Consider the following 19423-nt stretch of genomic DNA (forward strand, 5'->3'; position numbering starts at 1 on the left):
TGCAAAAAGAATCCTGCATTGCAGTGATTGGACTAGATGACCACCATGGTTGCTTCCAATTTTATGATTTTGAAACAAGGCACAAACACACTCTGGGACAATCTGTTAAAACAGAGAACGGAAGGTACTTAACTGATACTGTACAATCAACTCTTAACTTGCACATAGCTGCTTGATGTTGGGCTGTAGCGTTTACATTGTTTCTTGTGGGGAGGGGGATTTTTTGAAATAAATACAGTGGTGTCTTAAGAACTGCTTAGTTTATGAACAACTTGGATTAAGGAGTAGGTGTTTCGGTTTGGGATATTTGCCTTGGAAGCAGAACATGTTCCGCTTCCTGTTGAGTGTGTTCCATTTGTAAATTGAGTCCCCCGCTGCTATGGGAAAGCGCGCCTTGGTTTAAGAACGCTTTGGTTTAAGAACGGACTTCCGGAATGGATTAAGTTTGTAAACCAAGGTCCCACTGTATTTTCAGAAAGTGGAAAATAAATGGTTTTAAAAAGCAACAACTTTCTGATGGTTAGAGTTGGAATGGACACCTTTCTAAGGTGGTGGAATTCCTTGGAGGTTTTGAAGCAGAGGTTGGATGGCCATCTGTGATGGATGCTTTAGCTGAGATTGCTGCATTGCAGGGGGTTGAAGTAGATGACCCTGAGATTCCCTTCCAACTACACACACACACACACACACACACACACACACACACACACACACACAATCCTTTTTTCACCATGAGAGAGCGCAGACAGGGATTTCTAAATGGAGCGCTCTGCTTCAAGAGCAATTTAAGCACACATCCATCCCCTGCCTTATCAAATAGCTAAAACCACTTAACCTGGCAATGGAATAATTCCTTCCTCTGCTACCAGCACCCAAAGCAGAGATAATTCATTACAGGGCTGCTCAGAGCCCTAGCCCTAGGAGTCTGGACCACATCAATGGACCACACAGCGACTGAGCATGGTGACAGTGCTTTTTACGGTTGGGATCAGAAGGCAAAGAGGTTCCTGGATGAAAATTGTGGCTGTCCAAAAATGACAGCCGCAAGTCAGGGCTGTCTTTTGGGGTTAATTTTTTTTTTTTTTGAGGCAGCCACCATTTACAACAATGGTGCCTCCAGGACATTTGGAGAGGGGACGAGGAAAAAAAAGGCAGTCTCAAAGGGGGAATTTTGCAAAGCAAAATTGTATATCTATATGTGTGTGTGTCTGTTTGTGTTGGTGTGTTTGTGAAGCCTCCAACCCTAAAGTTCACACACACACACACACACACACACACACACACACACACACACACCAGGATGGTGGTGGATATTTTAGGTTCCCCTGGGGCAAACAAACAAATGAACAACCCACTTTCTGCTGATTTGAAGGCCTGAATTTGCCCCCCTGCTCCTAGATCACCATAATAATAACAAACCATCGTGTTATTATTGTCTTTACTTTTTTTGTAGCCACGGAATCACTTTTATGGAATTGCTTTTATATATGGAATTGTGTTTATTGTTGATGCTTTTACTGTGAAATTGTGCTCAAATATTTATATGGGAAGCGATTCCTAACTGGAATCGAAGCAGCTGGAGGAGGAGAGGAGAGAGGGTAAAGGAAGAGCTGAGCGCTGAAGGAGAATATTTTCCCATCCTTTGGACCATAGCTGCCAAGTACCCCGTTTCCCCCGGGAAACCCCTGCTTTTACTTACCTTTTCCCGGTGGTCCCCCGTATCACTTCGTCTCCCGTTTTTCTCTGTTATTTTCTCCTGCCGGCGGCCATTTTTTCCCTTTCCGATTTGCCCTTCTATGGGCACAAAAAATGGCCGCTGCCAGCTTCAAAAGTCGCATCTACGCATGTCCGGAAGTGCATAGATGCAACTTCCGGTGCCGGTGGCGGCCATTTTTGGTGCCCATAGATGGGCGGAGCGAAACCGGAAGTTGCGTTGACGCACTTCCTGAGATGCGTACAAGCGACTTTCGAAGCTGGCGGCGGCCATTTTTGGTGCCCATAGAAGGGCAAAGCGACACCGGAAGTTATGTCGACGTAACTTCCGGTGTCACACGGCTGCCAGTCCCGGATTCTGCAGTCCGGGACTTGGAAGGTAAGCTTTGCACCCCCTGGGAAACCCAACAACCCTGCAGTGCCTGGACCTGGATGTGGAGAGAGCAGCTGAATGGGATGCAGCTATGGGCAGCATGAGGGGGTACCACCAACCTTGGACTTGCCCATAAAAAACAAGTCTAGAATGAGAGACTAGGGTGATGTTCACTGTTTCCAAGAACTCTTATTGTTGTGAGACTTTGTTTGGACCCTGGGTGAAAACCGGGAGGCTGAAAGGGAGGGCATATCAGAAGGAAAACAAATTGCTATTGAGATACAGTGGTACCTCGGTTTCTCAAACGTAATCTGTTCCGGAAGACCATTTGACTTCCAAAACTGAGGATCAACGGGCGGTCAGCAAAACCCACTGAAAAAATGGAGAAATGTGCCTTGACTTGTGAGGCACGTTCAAAAATGGAAGCAATTACTTTCAGGTTTCCGGTGTTCGAAAACCGAAATGTTTGGCTTCCGAGACGGTCGAAAACTGAGGTGCCAATGTATATATATATTAGTAACTTTGTATTAATAAAAAAAATCCTTCCAGTAGCACCTTAGAGACCAACTAAGTTTGTCATTGGTATGAGCTTTCGTGTGCATGCACACTTCTTCAGATGCACTGAAACAGAAGTCACCGTTAATATTACACTTTTATATGTAACTGTGTATTTTTGCAGTGTAAGTTGCCCATTGTTGCTTCAGTTTTCAGTACACCGCTTAGAGATTTCTTTTTTTAAAAAAAAATATTAAGCAGTATAGAAAATAAATAATCAAATCAAAATGATCAGAGGCGATAAAAATAAATAGATAAATCCTGGGGTGTGTTGGTTTCGTGCCTGGTCATAATGCAGTCTATGCTGCGACATAATTCCTATCCCAGTTCTTGACCACCAGGATACAGGAGCGAAGAACTTGTCCGCATGGTGGCATAATAGTTCCCAGCCATCGCCAGCCAAGCCCTAGGGTGAACATGTTTCTAAACCCACCCCCCACCCCAATTTGTTCTTCATAATGGGACTGCACTTAGCAAGCCGCCACCTCCTGGCTCATTTCAAGTCCTCTTCAATTTCAGCGAAAATTGTCTTCAGCTGTTAACTTAATTCGGAAGTACCTTCCAGGCCTGCTGGCGAAGAAGCCAATGTCATCGCAGGGGCTTTCAAGAAAGCGAGTGAGGTTTCCTTTGAGCAACAGATTATAGCCGCATTAAGCAACAATTACTATAATGGAAATTATTGAAGCAGCAAGGTAGCAGGCAAGTGTTGTACTTCTGGACAGCTGGTGTGTTTCTATGGAGAGGGACTGGTGGAAAGAGTGCTGAGGCTGGATTTCACCCCTCCATGCCACGAAGATAGCATCTAATCCTATATAATAAAGTCCAAGTGTCTCTGCGTCCAGTCCCTGTGTCCCTAGGTTTGCGCTACTGCGCATGTACTCCACGGACACAGGGATTGGACGCAGAGACTGGACACACACACACACACTCTCCCCACCCCCCACCCCTCTGCCTCCCGTTCCCTGCGGCTGCCAACCGCCGCTCTCGGCCGGACAGTGCCTCACTGCGCTTGCGCTAAAGCGCGAGGAGGAGGCTGCTTTCTTTTCCTCCCCCCCCTACGCTCCCCCCCCGGCGACCAGCAGCAAGCGGCCATCGTGCACACACACACATGCTCCCCCCGCCTACCATTTCCCTCGCGGTGCAACCGCAAGGCTGAGTGTCTGACTGACTTTGGTTGGCTACGGCGGAGGCCACGTAGTGCTGCGGCGGCCGCCACCGCCGAAGGGAGCACAAACAACAGGGAGAGCGTCAGTGGGAGCAGCCGCTGGAGCGGCGGGGCCTAGGCCTGGTCCTGAGGCGGCGGACAAGGAGGGGGCTCGAGCCCAGGGGGAGGGCAGGAAGGAAAGAGGGTCCTGGCCGCCCCTACCTTCCCCCCTCCCCTGCCTAGGCATGGACCGCGGCAGCGGATGAGGAGGGAGGAGGCGGAGCAGCGACGGAGGAGCAGCGACGGAGGCAGCCCAGGAGAGTCCCGGCGCGTGTGGGTGGAGAAAAGCAGGGAGGGGGAGAGAGAGAGCGGGAATGGGTGGGGGGAATCGCATGTTCTAGCACCCGTTAATTTAACGGGCTTCAAGATACTAGTTGTAATATAAGAGCCAGGGGGGAGCTTGCCTGGCTTCAGTCAAGCATCTCTTGTGATATCCAGAAAGTATTGAGGTAGCTCTGCATTTAAGGTGGGGAAAAAAATCTATTTTGAAAAGGTGGGGGGGTTAGTTGTATGGATGTGTGGATTCTCTCTGGTTTACTCTGTGGATTTTTCACCATTCTGATTTACTGTGCCCCCCCTCCCCCCAAAGAACCCACCACCACCGCTTCTGAATCAACCACTTCCTGCCGAAAGGAAAAAAAAGTTATTTACTTTTCACTATGCTTGAGAGATTCTGTGTCAGATTATTGTACCTTGGAAAAAGCAACATTACACAATTAACTCTTGGGGTCCTTTTCTTATGTACTTTGACGTGTGTGCGTTGCATCTGTTTGTATACTGCTTGAGGAAAATCATCATGCATTCTCCCTTATGCAAGATTTAAAATCCGCTGTGAAATTTAATTAGCTCCAACAATGGTTAGAACCGTTTGCAAACGCTAAATAATAGAGCTTAGTCAACATTTTTTCAATAGCTGCAAATAAACTACTCAAGAAATCCCAGTTTATTAGGGGGTGTTGTCTGTGTTTAACAAAAGGACTAAAGAAAATGGTGTGTTAAGTGAATTTTAGCGGTGCACATACTTGCTACTATTAAAAAATGACACAATGTTCTGATCCTCAGCATACCCAGAGGTAAGTCCTGGTAGCACACACAGTCCCAAGGGCAGCACTAGAGAGTATTCAGGCATTCCAGATGACCAAATACCAGTTGAGGTCCAATGCAATGAGCAAGGTCCAAAGTCAATCCGTATGGTCAGCTTCCCATCCCACCTCTGCGGAAGATCCAGGACTGGAACACTTGGGGTCAGTCCCAAAGTCACAGGCCAGTAGTGTTCCCAAAACAGCCAAGCTGCAGTCGATCAACAGAGAAAGTTGAGCAGATACATAGTCCCTGCCTTGCTTCCCTTTTATCATAGAATCTTAGAGTTGGAAGGAACCCAAGGGTCATCTAGTCCAATCCCCTGCAATGCAAGAATCTCATCAAAAGGATCCATGACAGATGGCCACCCAACCTTCGCTTAAAAATCTCCAAGGGAGGAGAGTCCACCAGTGTGGTGTAGTGGTTAAGAGCGGTGGACTCGTAATCTGGTGAACCGGGTTCGCTTCCCCGCTCCTCCACATGCAGCTGCTGAGTGACCTTGGGCTAGTCACACTTCTCTGTGTGTCACCTCACAGAGTGTTTGTTGTGGGGGAGGAAGGGAAAGGAGATTGTTAGCCGCTCTGAGACTCCTTAGGGTAGTGATAAAGTGGGATATCAGGTCCAAACTCTTCTTCTTCTACCTCTCGTGGGAGACTGTTCCCCTGTTGAACAGCTCTTACTGTCAGAAAGTTTTTTTTGAAAGTAACTTGAAGCCCAATCTCGATTGGGATTGAAGCCCAATCTTGATTGATGCACCAGAGTTTGCTCCAGCTGAGCAGCTGTGCCTCTCCACATGACAAAGCAAGTGGTCCTGAGCTTAATCCAGCTGAGTGATCACAGCATCCTCCCAGACCTAAAGAGTTCCATGATCTCCAACCTGGTCCACATAGCTGGGCTATGTTCCGTTGCCTGCCTCAATCTCCTGGAGTGCTTCCTGCTGTTGCCGATGCTTCAGACCCCACCATGTCCATAGAGGCGGGGGCACCTCTGGTTCTCGTGATGTGTCTTTCCCCCCTGGCTCTTATGAACTGACCTCTACCCCCTCGGCATCCTCCGATGCCCCATGAGTACCTCCTAAGTCCACAGCCTCCTCTTCCCCATCTTCAGCTTGTCCAGGTGTGTACCAATCCCTTTGCAGGGATCCTTCTCCCCTTCTTTGGTGTCTTCCCAACTCATGACACACACCACTATGCATTGGATATAGATTTTTTAAAAATTTTATTTTACTGAACTTACATATTATAAATGAAATCGGCAATGACAGCTACCAAATAGGTTTATTAAATGCTTGTTTACCAGTCACTGAAATGTAAAGTTTCAAGGTAATGTCTGTCCTTATCCTTTCTTCCTATATACATTAAAATGTAAGCTGTCGTCACACTCTGCAATTCACACCAACTGCAGTGTGAGGAATAGCATGCAGATCCAGGTGAACTGTATAATGGAGTGTGTGTGGGGGGGTGACCGCCACACAGCAGTTTAGCAATCTGCTCTGTTAAGCACCCCATCTCCTTTAAAAGGAGTTGGGTCAAGAGGAGATGGACTTTGGGTGAGTTGTGTGGATAGAGGGTATAAGAGGTGTACTGGGAGGCAGTTTGGTCAGCTGCTGGGGAAGGGCAAAGGGTAAGCAGTTTAACAGGTCATGGATTGTTTATTAGCCAATGGCCTAGGAGAAGAGAAATGGCCTTGAAACTGACCCAGCAGGTGCACAATAGTATGGCAAGACTCCTTATGGGGTCCTCGCCGCGGGATCACATTAGTCCAGTACTATACCAGCTGCCCTGGCTCCCGGTGGAGTACAGGGTCAGGTTTAAGGCTTTTCCCATGGCACATTGGGTAGCATGCTCATTGATCTAGGTGCATGTGTGATCACGCCCTAAAAAGCAGAATTTAGCTCCGTCTCTGCCATATTAGCTGTCACACGACTATATCCCGGCATTTGCTGAGTGCAAGCATTGTAACTCTTGGTGACAGCCAATGCTTCATAAATCTAGGTAAGATTATTAAATTTAGACTGCCAATTACCACTTCAGAGAATTCTGCAGGCTTTGCATGTGGATTGGATAATCATAGAAGCTTGTTTTTAATTAGCTGCAAGCCTTTACTGTTTATAGTGCATTACATCAAGGTCATTTCCACTTTGGTGTCTTGTGAAACATAAATCAGGTGTCCGTTGTTGTTGTTTCTAAAAGGAGAGAAGTTACAGCAGGGATTGCCAACTGACAGTCCACCTATGGGCAGAACTGAGCTCAGGAAAGACCCCCCAAATCACCCGAACAAGGGTATTATTGCTCTCACCATGGTGGCAATAATGGCAAAACCTTTAAGACCCCAGCTAAGAGATATAGTTAACTCTGGGTGGGAATAAAAGTGAAAGTAAGCAATATCAGGAAAGGGTCAACCACAGAAGGGTGTTCCCTTTCTTATGACCTGTCTATCCATTGATTGGGTATCAGTTGGCCCGCTGGCCAATCCAGCTGCCAATCAGGGGTCAATACAATTGAGGTCACTTTAAAATATCCCCTTGGCTTCTTTACTCATTAATTAAAAGGACACTTTCTGCTGAATGATACCACTAGACTTCGTTGCACAATGGTTCATTAAAGGCCAGATTTTATTACATATTACATGCTTTCTGCTTTTCACACAAACTTATTACAGCACTCCGAGAAGGTGATCTTTTAAAGCACATTAGACTAATGTTCCTGAAACTCCAGCTAATGTAAGTTTTATTGAATTGCGGTGACTTTTTTTTTTTAATACATATTAAAAAGATCGCCTAATGATGTGCTTGTGCTCTGACAATGGTTTTGGTGAAAGGAAAACAAAATGAATGGCTTATTGGAAGGCATGCAAACCTGAGATGCATCTATAGATACTGAGATTGATTAAAATTGCCACAAATAAAAATAAAAGAGATATATTTGGGACAAATATTGCTGCCCTTATTATTAAATGAAGGATTAATACGAGACAGCTTATAAGGGTATGGAATAGATCTGTTTATCTATGGCTGGTAGTATATGTGTTGTATCTAACTAAGCCATTCTCAGAGTAGACTTGATTTCAGTGGGTCTGTTCTGAGTTGGATTCAAGCTTACATCTTTATCTGTTCATCTGCCATCTGTCTGTCTGTCTATCTGTCTATCATCTATCTAAAAATAATTAATTGTACTTACATTGATATCTGAACTCACCTCCAAGCAGCTCAAGACGGTCAATGTAAGCCCACCCTCCCCATTTTATCCTCAAACCAACCCTGTGAAGTAGGTTAGACTGAGGAATGGGTATTGTCCAAAAGTCAGTTCTACAAATATAGTCCAGCAAGACTTTCCTGTGCTCATGCACCAAGGTCCAGGGCTGAGGGCCTTCTGGCGGTTCTCTCACTGCGAGAGGTGAGGTTACAGGGAACCAGGCAGAGGGCCTTCCCAGTACGTTTCCGAAGCACAATTCAAAGTGTTGATGCTGACCTTGAAAGCCCTAAACGGCCTCGGCCCAGTAGATCTGAAGGAGCGTCTCCACCCCCATCGTTCAGCACTGAGGTTCAGCTCTGAGGGCCTTCTGGCAGTTCCCTCCTCGCGAGAAGCGAGGTTACAGGGAACCAGGCAGAGGGCCTTCTCGGTGGTGGCACCCGCCCTGTAGAACACCCTCCCATCAGATGTCAAGGAAATAAACAACTATCCGACTTTTAGAAGACATCTGAAGGCAGCCCTGTTTAGGGCAGTTTTTAATGTTTGATGGTTTTTCCTCCCCTGTTTTTAATGTTCTGTTGAAAGCTGCCCAGAGTGGCTGGGGAAACCCGCTCAGATGGGCAGGGTAGAAATAATAAATAAAATAATAAATAATTATTATTATTATTCACAATCTGGCATAATGATGGGAATTTTGCTAAAATGAAGAAATAGCCAATCATACGCATGGGTATTCTCTTGCCTCTCACCCAAGTGTCTCTATAGAAACATGTTAGCTTCCCCCACAACAAGGACTACTTCAAAAAGCCATTTGCTAACCTGTTGCTTAAAATGCCGTTACAATGAAAAATACGCCGAACAAGTCCAGGTCGTGCCATTTCGTCATTTGATGAATGAAAGCGGAAGATCTTACAACATGGTTTTCCTTTTGTTTTGTATTAAGCTTGCCCTATCAATCAATGTGGCAGAGGAGGTCCATAGCTCAGTAGGAGAGAGAGCATGCTTTGGAACACTGAAGTACTCAGGTTTAATCTTCAGCGTCACCAGTTAAGGATATTGAGTAGCAGAGCTCTGAGTGAGCTTGGTCTGAAACCTTAGTTGCTATCAGTAGACTTGCTAATATGTGTAAGACTGAATCAGATAAGTGTTGGAGATGCAATGAGACCGAGGGTACGTTCTATCATATGTGGTGGACCTGTAAAAGGGTAAAAGAGTATTGGGAAATAATTCATAATGAACTGAAAAATTGTTTAAAAGTACTTTTCCATCAATCAACAACCAGGGTCCTTTTTGTTGGGGATAATTCAGGTGGAAATTCCCAGGTGTCAAAAAAGGTTATTTATGTAGGCCACTACTGCGGCCTCTGTTTTGTTAGCCCAAAAATGGAAAACGAGCGAGGTCCCAACCAAAGAAGAATGGCAACTTAAACTGATGGAATATGCACAGCTTGCGGACCTAACACACAGAGTAAGAGAACAAGAAAAGCATATGTTTAAAGAAGATTAGAAAATGTTTATTGAATATATGGAGGAAAATTGTGATTATTTGAAAACGTGGGCAGCATTAAGATAAATTCAACAGTGTAAGTAAGTTTTGATGGATGTAATAATGGAATACTGAATGGTTTAGTTTATATAAAATATGCAGGGATTTCTGTTTTGCAAATGAACCATGGAAAGAGAAGAAGGGGAGTCATTGATATTTTAAGGGTATTTGAATGAATTTTCAAAAATGTAAAACAGGAAATTTAATAAAAAATTATAGGGGGGGGGGAAACCCCAAAGAGATAACAGTAGGTTAAATGGTCCTGGTGTCTCACACCAGTACAAAGCAGTTAAAGTGGTGGTCCTTTCGGCTTGCTGGAATCCGGACAATAATATTTCATAGAATCATAGAATCATAGAGTTGGAGGAGACCACAAGGGCCATCCAGTCCAACCCCCTGCCAAGCAGGAAACACCATCAAAGCATTCCTGACAGATGGCTGTCAAGCCTCTGCTTAAAGACCTCCAAAGAAGGAGACTCCACCACACTCCTTGGCAGCAAATTCCACTGTCGAACAGCTCTTACTGTCAGGAAGTTCTTCCTAATGTTTAGGTGGAATCTTCTTTCTTGTAGTTTAAATCCATTGCTCCGTGTCTGCTTCTCTGGAGCAGCAGAAAACAACCTTTCTCCCTCCTCTATATGACATCCTTTCATATATTTGAACATGGCTATGATATCACCCCTTAACCTTCTCTTCTCCAGGCTAAACATGCCCAGCTCCCTAAGCCGTTCTTCATAAGGCATTGTTTCCAGGCCTTTGACCATTTTGGTTGCCCTCCTCTGGACACGTTCCAGCTTGTCAGTATCCTTCTTGAACTGTGGTGCCCAGAACTGGACACAGTACTCCAGGTGAGGTCTGTCCAGAGCAGAATACAGTGGTACTATTACTTCCCTCGATCTAGATGCTATACTCCTCTTGATGCAGCCCAGAATTGCATTGGTTTTTTTAGCTGCTGTATCACACTGTTGACTCATGTCAAGTTTGTGGTCTACCAAGACTCCTAGATCCTTTTCACATGTACTGCTCTCAAGCCAGGTGTCACCCAACCTGTATTTGTGCCTTTCATTTTATTTTTTATTTTTTACCCAAGTGTAGTACTTTACATTTCTCCCTGTTAAAATTCATCTTGTTTACTTTGGCCCAGTTGTCTAATCTGTTAAGGTCATTTTGAAGTGTGATCCTGTTCTCTGGGGTATTAGCCACCCCTCCCAATTTGGTGTCATCTGCAAACTTGCTCAGGATGCCCTCAAGCCCATCATCCAAGTCATTGATGAAGATGTTGAATAAGTCTCTCCCCATATTTGTTTTATTGTTGTGTTTCTGCGTTTCTTAAATCTGTTTTCATTCATTATTTTATTTCTTCCATTAATATGCCACCAGTGTACATGGGTCTCACCTTCCCTAGCTAATCCACAGATCATCCCTGCGAGGTAGGCTAGGCTGAGAGACAGCAACTGCCCCAAGGTCACACAGTAAGCTTCATGACGAGCGAGGATCACCCACTGAAATGTTAAAGCCCCAAGTCCACCACCGGGAGAGTCTCCTGACATCTCTCAGCCCCTTTGACAAACTGCAGTCTCCAACATGCTTTGGGGGAAGCCAGGAGAGTTTAAAGGGGTATCATAACATTTTCATTGTATGCTGTGAATGTGGCCATAGACCTGGATGAAGGGCCTGCTTAGGTTTCACAATGGGAACAGCATCACATCCCCTTGGAGTCAGTTGGAGTCACTCTGCTGAGCAACAGCGCTTTAAATCTCCATTTCAGTGCAGTGAGAGACAATCTTTCACTGCCCTTCTGTGGGGGGAAAACAATAGCATACAATCCTGTCAGGTTTAGCAGTGTTTGCAAATGAATAATGCGGATCAGAATATTGCCTGCTATTATGTGCTCATAAAGTAGCTGGAAGTGGGCTTTCTCGCCCCCAGTTAAAGGTATTTAAGCCTTTTTAAGCAGCGGATAGGGTTGCCGTGTGGAGTGGTATTAAGGCGAAACACAGCTGGGATTAAATTCCACATAGTGCCAAATTCTTCTCTGCTTGCTCTTTAATATACCCATAATGGTCTTCTTGAATCTGCTTAAACCACATCTATAAAATACTTCATATTCTCTCTCCTTTGGTGCTGTATGTTCAGAAATAGTAGGCTTTAAAAGAAGCTTATTTTTCTTTTGCATTTGCAAGGAACAGACACTGTGGCCTAGCGTCACGGGGAAATATTGCAAAGACGATTGGTACGGTAATGCAGATTGGAGCAATTGGGACCTATTCTGGCCCCTGGCACACTAAATATTGAAGGTTGCAGGCAGCAATGGTTCTGAATACCAGCTCTACCTATATTTGTAAAGACTGTGTACTATGTGGGCAACTATTTAAACAATGTTGCCCTTGCAGTTCGGAAAAGCCAGGCGAGGTTTCTGGTAGAATAGCCACCCTGCTGAGGCTTAGCATGGGCATTTGGTTGGGCAGAGTGGCAACATCTGAAAAGTTTCATTGACTCACTGCTGCAGTTTAACATAGTAAAAACACATTCAGCTTCTGAATAACTTCACCTAGGGCATATGACCGCTGGGGGTCATATGAAATCAGGTGTGGGGCAGGTAACATCACACCTGTCAAGGAAATAACCAGGAGCCACAGAACACATTTCCAAGGGTTCCCCTTGAACACTTCCATTCAGCATCCTTTATTTTTGGTACCCAATGCCAGCTCTGCTAAGATTGGTGCTGCTAGGGAGCGCCATACTAGAAAGCAGGACTTTAAACTGCTAACTGCAAACCCAGCTTTTGGCTGGAATCTTCGTAGTCCTGGTTTAAATTAAAGTCAAGGCTGCAAATGAAGAAAGGATGAATTAGGACAGGCATCCCCAAACTTCGGCCCTCCAGATGTTTTGGACTACAGTTCCCATCACCCCTGAGCACTGGTCCTGTTAGCTAGGGATCATGGGAGTTGTAGGCCAAAACATCTGGAGGGCCGCAGCTTGGGGGTGCCTGAATTAGGAGCATGCTGAGAACGTTCTCACTGGAGGAGGGGAGGTATGTGCCCCATGTTGTCAAGACAACCAAGTGATACTCTGTCTTCTGTACCATTGGGGCAGGCAATTAAAAAATCCAGTGGTAGCCAACATGGTCCCCTCCTGATGTTGTTGGCTTCCTACTCTCATCTGCCCTAGACAGCATGGCCAAGGGCAGGCATCCCCAAACTGCAACCCTCCAGATGTTTTGGCCTACAACTCCCATGGTCCCTAGCTAACGGGACCAGTGGTTGGGGAAGATGGGAATTGTAATCCAAAACATCTGGAGGGCCGAAGTTTGGGGATGCCTGGCCAAGGGTCAAGGTATGATTTCAATGTAAGAAAACAGCACCACCAGGAGGCCTTAGCAAAGCAGAGGGATCAGTTTCTACACCATTTGGTTGTGCCTCCATATGAGTATTTGGATGAATGCATCAAAATGTGCACACATCCGACACGCCCTCCCCCCCCCAACGCAGTTATTTCTTTTGCTTCCACGCAGTCTTCCTGAAAAGGGAGTGCTGTTCCTTTTGAGCCCACAGGGATCCATTTCCTCTCTGCATGTGAAACAAGTTCAACCCCCTTTGAAGACCTCCCCCTGGAAGAAGAAGAAGAAGAAGAAGAAGAAGAAGAAGAAGAAGAAGAAGAAGAAGAAGAAGAAGAAGAAGAAGAAGAAGAAGAAGAAGAAGAAGAAGATCACCAAAAATGAGGGCTACTTGTCAAAGCGTGGAAACATATTTGCAAATCTCAGCCCCTGATTTTGGATCATCTGTAGATTAAATCAAACTTCTAATTTCTCTTGGCCAGTAAGGTCACTTGGCCAGTCACAGTTCCCCCATTGCTTGCCCATTGAATAATCTCCCTTCCTTATGTCTTCTCTTTCTGCAGACTTCAGTGAATGGGATGCGAATGGACATTTCCATGACAGCCTGGTAAGTCACACATAGTTAGATGTTGGTTTATTCTTGCTGGATTGCTTTTTGACAAATTACGTGAAAACATCTCTAATTTGGACTGAATGGCTTGCTTTGCATATTGTCTTCTACTGAACACTCGGATTTTGGTAAAGGAGACGTATGTCTTGGTGGGATTTTGGAAAGCTCCGATTTCCTCTAAAGAAGGCCTGAGCAAATTGTCACTGACCAAACTGGGTTTAGCCCACCAGTTGTGTGTGGAGTTGTGTGTGGTGGTCCTATTCTGTTTTTTGAGTCTCAGGCAGTGGCTGCAGCAAGAGATTTCTCAAGAACCCAAGGGATGTTGTAGATTAGGGCTGGGGAACATTTGGCTCTCCACAGTGGCGTAGCTAGCTGCTCGGGTTCTCGATGTGGCTCAATTGTCCTGCAGCCAGGGGCGGGGCGAGCTGCCCATGGGGGCGGGGTGAGCTGCGTGGAGCCGCTCTGCTGCCTCTCCCCCAGCTGTAGGGTGGCTGAGGGAGAGGCTGTGGACAGATGCAAGCCCCACGCTGCCGTTTCAGGTAGCGTGGAGCCTGCAGGCGCCCAAGCCACCACGTCACTCCCAGGATAGACGCGTTGCTCTGGCACGCTGCAGGCCCCGCTGTAAGTGCCGTCCCCCGCAGTGTGGCGCCCAGTGCCAGCCGCATTTCGTTACGTTTGTTGACTGAACTAAAAAGATCCATGAGCCCATTTTTTTAAAAAAACCTCATACAGTGGTACCTCGACTTACGAAGACGATCCGTTCCACAGCCGTCTTCGTAAGTCGAGGTTTTTGGATGTCGAAGTGCACGGTCGGTGCATGCACAAAGCGCAATTTTGTGCTTATGTGAATGTGCCGGGCGCGCGGGGCGAAAAGACTTCCGGGGTTGTCGACTTCGGAAGTCGAAACCTTCGAAAGCCGAAGCATTCGGATGTTGCGGTAGGACTGTATTTTTGTCACCCTCCCCATTGATGACACCCGGGGCGGTCTGCACCCCCCTCCCTCCACCACTGGCTCTCCATATGTTACTGAACTACAACTCCCATCATCCTTGATCACTGGCCAATGATGACAGAGATTTGTGGATCCCAACTCCATCTGGAGGGCCACAGGCTCCCCACAACTGTTGTTGCTGGTGTTCAGCTTGATGTGTCTAGGTCTGCTCTAAAGATGTTCCATGATTATGTTGTGTAGCTATCTCAAATGCCTTTGACTACTTGGTGAAGCTTATTCTTACCGTAAGTTACAATCTCATCACAGTACATCCAGAAGCCAGTTGTGTATTAAACATGCACCACAGTTCAAGTGGCCCATCAGATACGCAATACACGATGGGTCAGTTGTGAAGAATCGGTGTGCAGCTGAGCAATGGGGTTATGCGATCCCCACTAGAGCAGGGCATGTTTACAGGCTTCCTTGGTGTTGAGAGTGGCGACGTCATACTATGTACCTAATGGACGCCAGTTGGGCTTCCATATATTTTCAAAGCCGCAAAGGGATTTTGAGGATGAGGACACTTGTAGGAAGTTTGCACCGGGCCCAGAGAAATGATGCTTGTGTACAGAGTCTTAGATCAGTGGTGAGAAACCTCTGGCCCTCCAATAATGATTGGACTCCAGGTCCCATCAGCCCCAGTCGCTCTGTTAAATGATCAGAGATGATGGGAGTTGTAGTAGCATCTGAATGGTCACATGTTCTCTATCCCTGCTTTAGATATGAAGAATTTCCTGTCCTGTTTTAACAGTCATCCCTGGGGCAACTTTGGTGATGGTTATGCTACTGAGATTTTTATGCAGAATTTTTTTGAGGGATAATTTTTGATCCTTTGGTTGTCAGGTGGATGTAGTAATAGTTTTAATTGCAGTTATTTGTGGAGTACATAAAACACACACTAGGTGCTGCATAAAATACATTAAAAACAGACTCTGTCCAAATGGGATTATATAATAATGATTTAATGTGATTATAATGATGGAATAAACATAAGTAATGGTACTTTTGTTTCTTCATGGATCAAAACTGCTTTGGAACAAGATATACACTGTGGGTGCCCCCCCCCCCCGAGGTTTTGATAATGATGGGAACTAATCAGGCTAACATTTTACTGTTGGACAGAGGGATGGGGATTTAAACCTTGAAAATACGTGATCTCCTGCAATGAAAAACTGTTCCCTGTTCTTTGTGGGTGTGAATCCCAGTTATGGGATTAAAGCAGCAAAATATTTAGAAGTGCTAAATCTTTATAAATATAGGCATGCTTTAACATTAGCTGGGTCCGGTGTTTTACTGTACTGCTACAAGGAAGATTTCACAGTACTGTATTCCTTTTGCTCCCTGTTTGCTTATATTCTGGTGGACCTGCAGAAGATGGGTCTGTCTAATTCAGTTTTTATTTTATTATCCGCCTTAAAAAAATTAGATTGAAATGTTTGATGGATTTAAGGAAATACCTGAATCTGTTAAATGGGAGTTTAACAGGTGTCAGACTGAGACTTTGGGGGGAATAAAGTTACAAATGCAGTAAGAATAAGTTTGGATTTATTTAATAATGCTGTTTTTATTGCATGTCTGCTCATCTGTGGCCATAATAAAAAGCACAGAATTTCATCCACTAGATAGTGAACAAGGTATTACCAAAAAACCAGAGGAGGTGAAGCTTTTTTTTAAAAAAAAGCCAACTTCTCAGCTAACTAAAATAAGTGAAGTAGTGATTTGTGGAACCCTCCTGTCTTAGTTCAGAATAGCCTAGGGAATGAATTAATGAATTTATTATTTCCAGTCACAGACCAGTTCCAGCCCACATACGATATAAAGGAAGTCATAAAACACGATAGGGATACATTTGAATTTGCAATAAGGTATAACAGGGACAATACAGATATAGCAACAGTTAAAAAATATATAAATTAAAACTTAGTCACTAACATATAACCTAAAATTATCATTTAAGGCCTTAATCATTATGATAGCACAGCTTGTTCCCTACGTTTTATGGCAATCACACAGAATTTGGTTACCCTTAACGTGATCTCAGGGTCCTTGTCCTCTACCAGGGATTTTAGACATTGAAGTTTGGATTCATTTGCAGATTTTTGCATAGCAGGGGTAAAAAATACTGAGCGTATATCCCTGTAGAAAAAACCGGCAACGTAACAAGGCATAAGAGACAGTTTCTACCTCCATCAAGCCACAGGGGCAGACTCGTTCCGCGTATGGTTTACCCTCGAATCTGCCCTGCAATAAGGCACCTGGCAGCACGTTGAATCTAGCGAGGGTAAATGACCGTCTGTATTTAGGTATTTGTAATTTTGACAAATAATTTGCTGGGGTAAATCCTCTCCCATTATCTTTTATTGCTTGGTGTTTATTCATCTCGCTCACGTAGCAATGCAGCCCCCGGGGGAATTATTCCAAGGTCATCAACTCTTTGTTTTGTCACTTTTCTCTGACTTTCCTAAACTTGCAAATTGTGAAAGGTGGGGAGCAAAAAACTTCAGCTGTGTGGGCTCAAAGGAGCCAAGATTTATCTCTTTCCAGTTTTTACCTACCGATATTTGAAAGCTTCTGGGCATGCTCACACCCTGCATTCTCCAAGGAGATGATGGGAATTGTAGTTTTGCTATTGATGCAGAGTAGGTTTTGCGTTGACAGACAGGATTTTAGTCCGAGTCTTCTACTTACTATCAACAGGCATCCTTGAATGCAGCAGAAACAATAGGAATGCTCCTATTTCTGTCCCATCTCTGCAAGCTTCCTCCTCCTTGAGTATTTGCATCAGTAGTCTCAGCCAACTGGGAACCCCATGGTGAATGTGATAATGTCACAACTTTAGATAGCCAATCGCCATACCTGCCAAGTTGCTGTCCGAGAAATAAGGGACCGGGCCGGAAGTAGCAGACCGGAAGTGGTGCTGCCGCCATTTTGGAACTGGGCGGAGCATGCTCAGAAGTGACTTTTGATGCTGCTTTGCCCAGTTCCAAAATGGCCACCGCGCCAGAAGTCGCACTGCAGCCATTTGGGAACTGGGCAGAGCAGCATCAAAAGTCGCTTCTGAGCATGCTCCGGGGGAAAACAAAAAAATCCATTTTTTTCAGCTAAGAACAGCTGGGAAAACGGGGATTTCCCGGAGAATACGGGAGACTTGGCAGCTATGCCAATCGCCTTGGTCTAGATGATAAGATCACTGGCAACAAATGTAGTTCCAAGCAAGGACGATGGGCCCTGGATACTTCCATCTCCTTTTAAATAACCAGTCAAAAATTAGAGGAAGGAATGGTGCTTTTCGCTGCTGTTGAACATGTTTACAAAAAGGTCTTGCTTTCATCTCAGTTCCAGTTAGAATGTACTAATTTCCTTTGTTAATTGGTTGTACTCATACTGACTGACAAATCTGATCTGAGCTATCAACGCCTGCTACCTCCCTCTCGTTCCTGTACCTGAATAACTGGGTCAGCCACAACATGTAAATAATTAAGAATTCAATCATTACACTGTTGGAAGGAACTGCTGGTGTGTGCTTTGTGCTTCACAAACAAAGCTGGTGGTTGTGTGTATAAAACAATGAAACCCCGAAGTATAAACGATCCAAATGAGATGAGCTGCTGCTCTCAATGTGAACAGCATCTGAAAAAAAACACACAAACACAACGCAGTTTCATTGTAGCTATTCCTATTTATCCACAAGTCTAGCATTTTCCAAAAGAGCTGGTCCTACTATGAGTAAGTTTTGTGGGGTGGGGTGGGGATTACAATATTAAATGCAGCAGTATACCTCTTGCTAATCATAGCTGCCAAGTTTTCCCTTTTCTCGCGAGGAAGTCTATTCAGCATAAGGGAAAATCCCTTAAAAAAAGGGATAACTTGGCAGCTATGTTGCTAATACACCCTGGGAGAAGTCTCTAGTGGCAGATAGGTGGTTGGATCTTTGGATGTCAGAAGAGTTCTGGGAGTGCTAATTAAGAAGAAGGAGATTGTGGAGAAGGTGACATATAATGGAGCTTTTGGAAACTGAGTGGTTCCTTTCTCTATAGCCTGTGTTGACTTGCATACAGTGGTGTGCAATGCCATGCCCTTCGTGGTCCAAATTCAGAACACCATCTTCCAGGTCTGCAATCTGTGTGAGATCACGGACCTGGAAAAAAACACTGCTTCTGGGCATGGCACCCATAAATGCATTTTTGGGGTGCTGCACCAGCTTGCAAACCCAGAAAAGAAAAGGTGCTTTGGGGGACACAGCACCCAAAGATGCACATTTTGGGGCACCGTGTGAGACCGTGAAGCAAAAGAAGCACTTTTTGGGGGTGTGTGTGTCGAGATCTCAGTTTGAAATCACGAGAAAGCAAGGCACCCAAAATGTACTGTCCGTAGTCTCGGGGGGGGGGGGAATTGGATGTCCCTGTTTTCCCAGAACAGTTGACGGGCATGCCGTGTCTTGGGCAACGTTGCTCACTTGGCTTTGCAACATGGAGGTCACTAATGGTAACTGAAAAGGAGAGAGGAGGAATGGTGAAGTGTTAAGCAGGTCAGCAGAGTGGGGGTGCAGTGGTGGAGCCAATGCATTGTTCCCGCCATCGCATCCACACCATACTGGCCTTCTCGCCACCTGTCCCTTACCGTATTCAATCACCAGAAGTGACCTCTGCATTGGGCAGCCAGGTGAAAAATGCTAGCTACCACTGCCTGCACAGGACAGAATTAGACTCAGTTTTTAGCACCAGGTGCCTGAGGTGACTGCAGCAGCCAATTCAGTAACCTTCAAATGTTCAGTCTGCTGAGGGGTGTGGCCTAGAAAGAGTATCAAAGGCCCCAGTCCCCACA

The 19423-nt window shown here is 45.3% G+C and overlaps 1 protein-coding gene across 1 annotated transcript in view; it reads left to right on the forward strand.

Annotated features, from left to right (window-relative positions):
* Window positions 1-19423, forward strand: part of TENM4 (teneurin transmembrane protein 4) — a 1459233-nt gene that overhangs the window by 113946 nt on the left and 1325864 nt on the right. Inside the window, exon 2 of the mRNA XM_060274010.1 lies at window positions 13562-13605. The gene's annotated coding sequence lies outside the window, so the exon portion shown is untranslated. The remainder of the gene's footprint in view (window positions 1-13561; window positions 13606-19423) is intronic.

Source organism: Zootoca vivipara, chromosome 4 (genome assembly GCF_963506605.1).
Source record: "Zootoca vivipara chromosome 4, rZooViv1.1, whole genome shotgun sequence".
NCBI classification, from domain to species: Eukaryota; Metazoa; Chordata; class Lepidosauria; order Squamata; family Lacertidae; genus Zootoca; species Zootoca vivipara.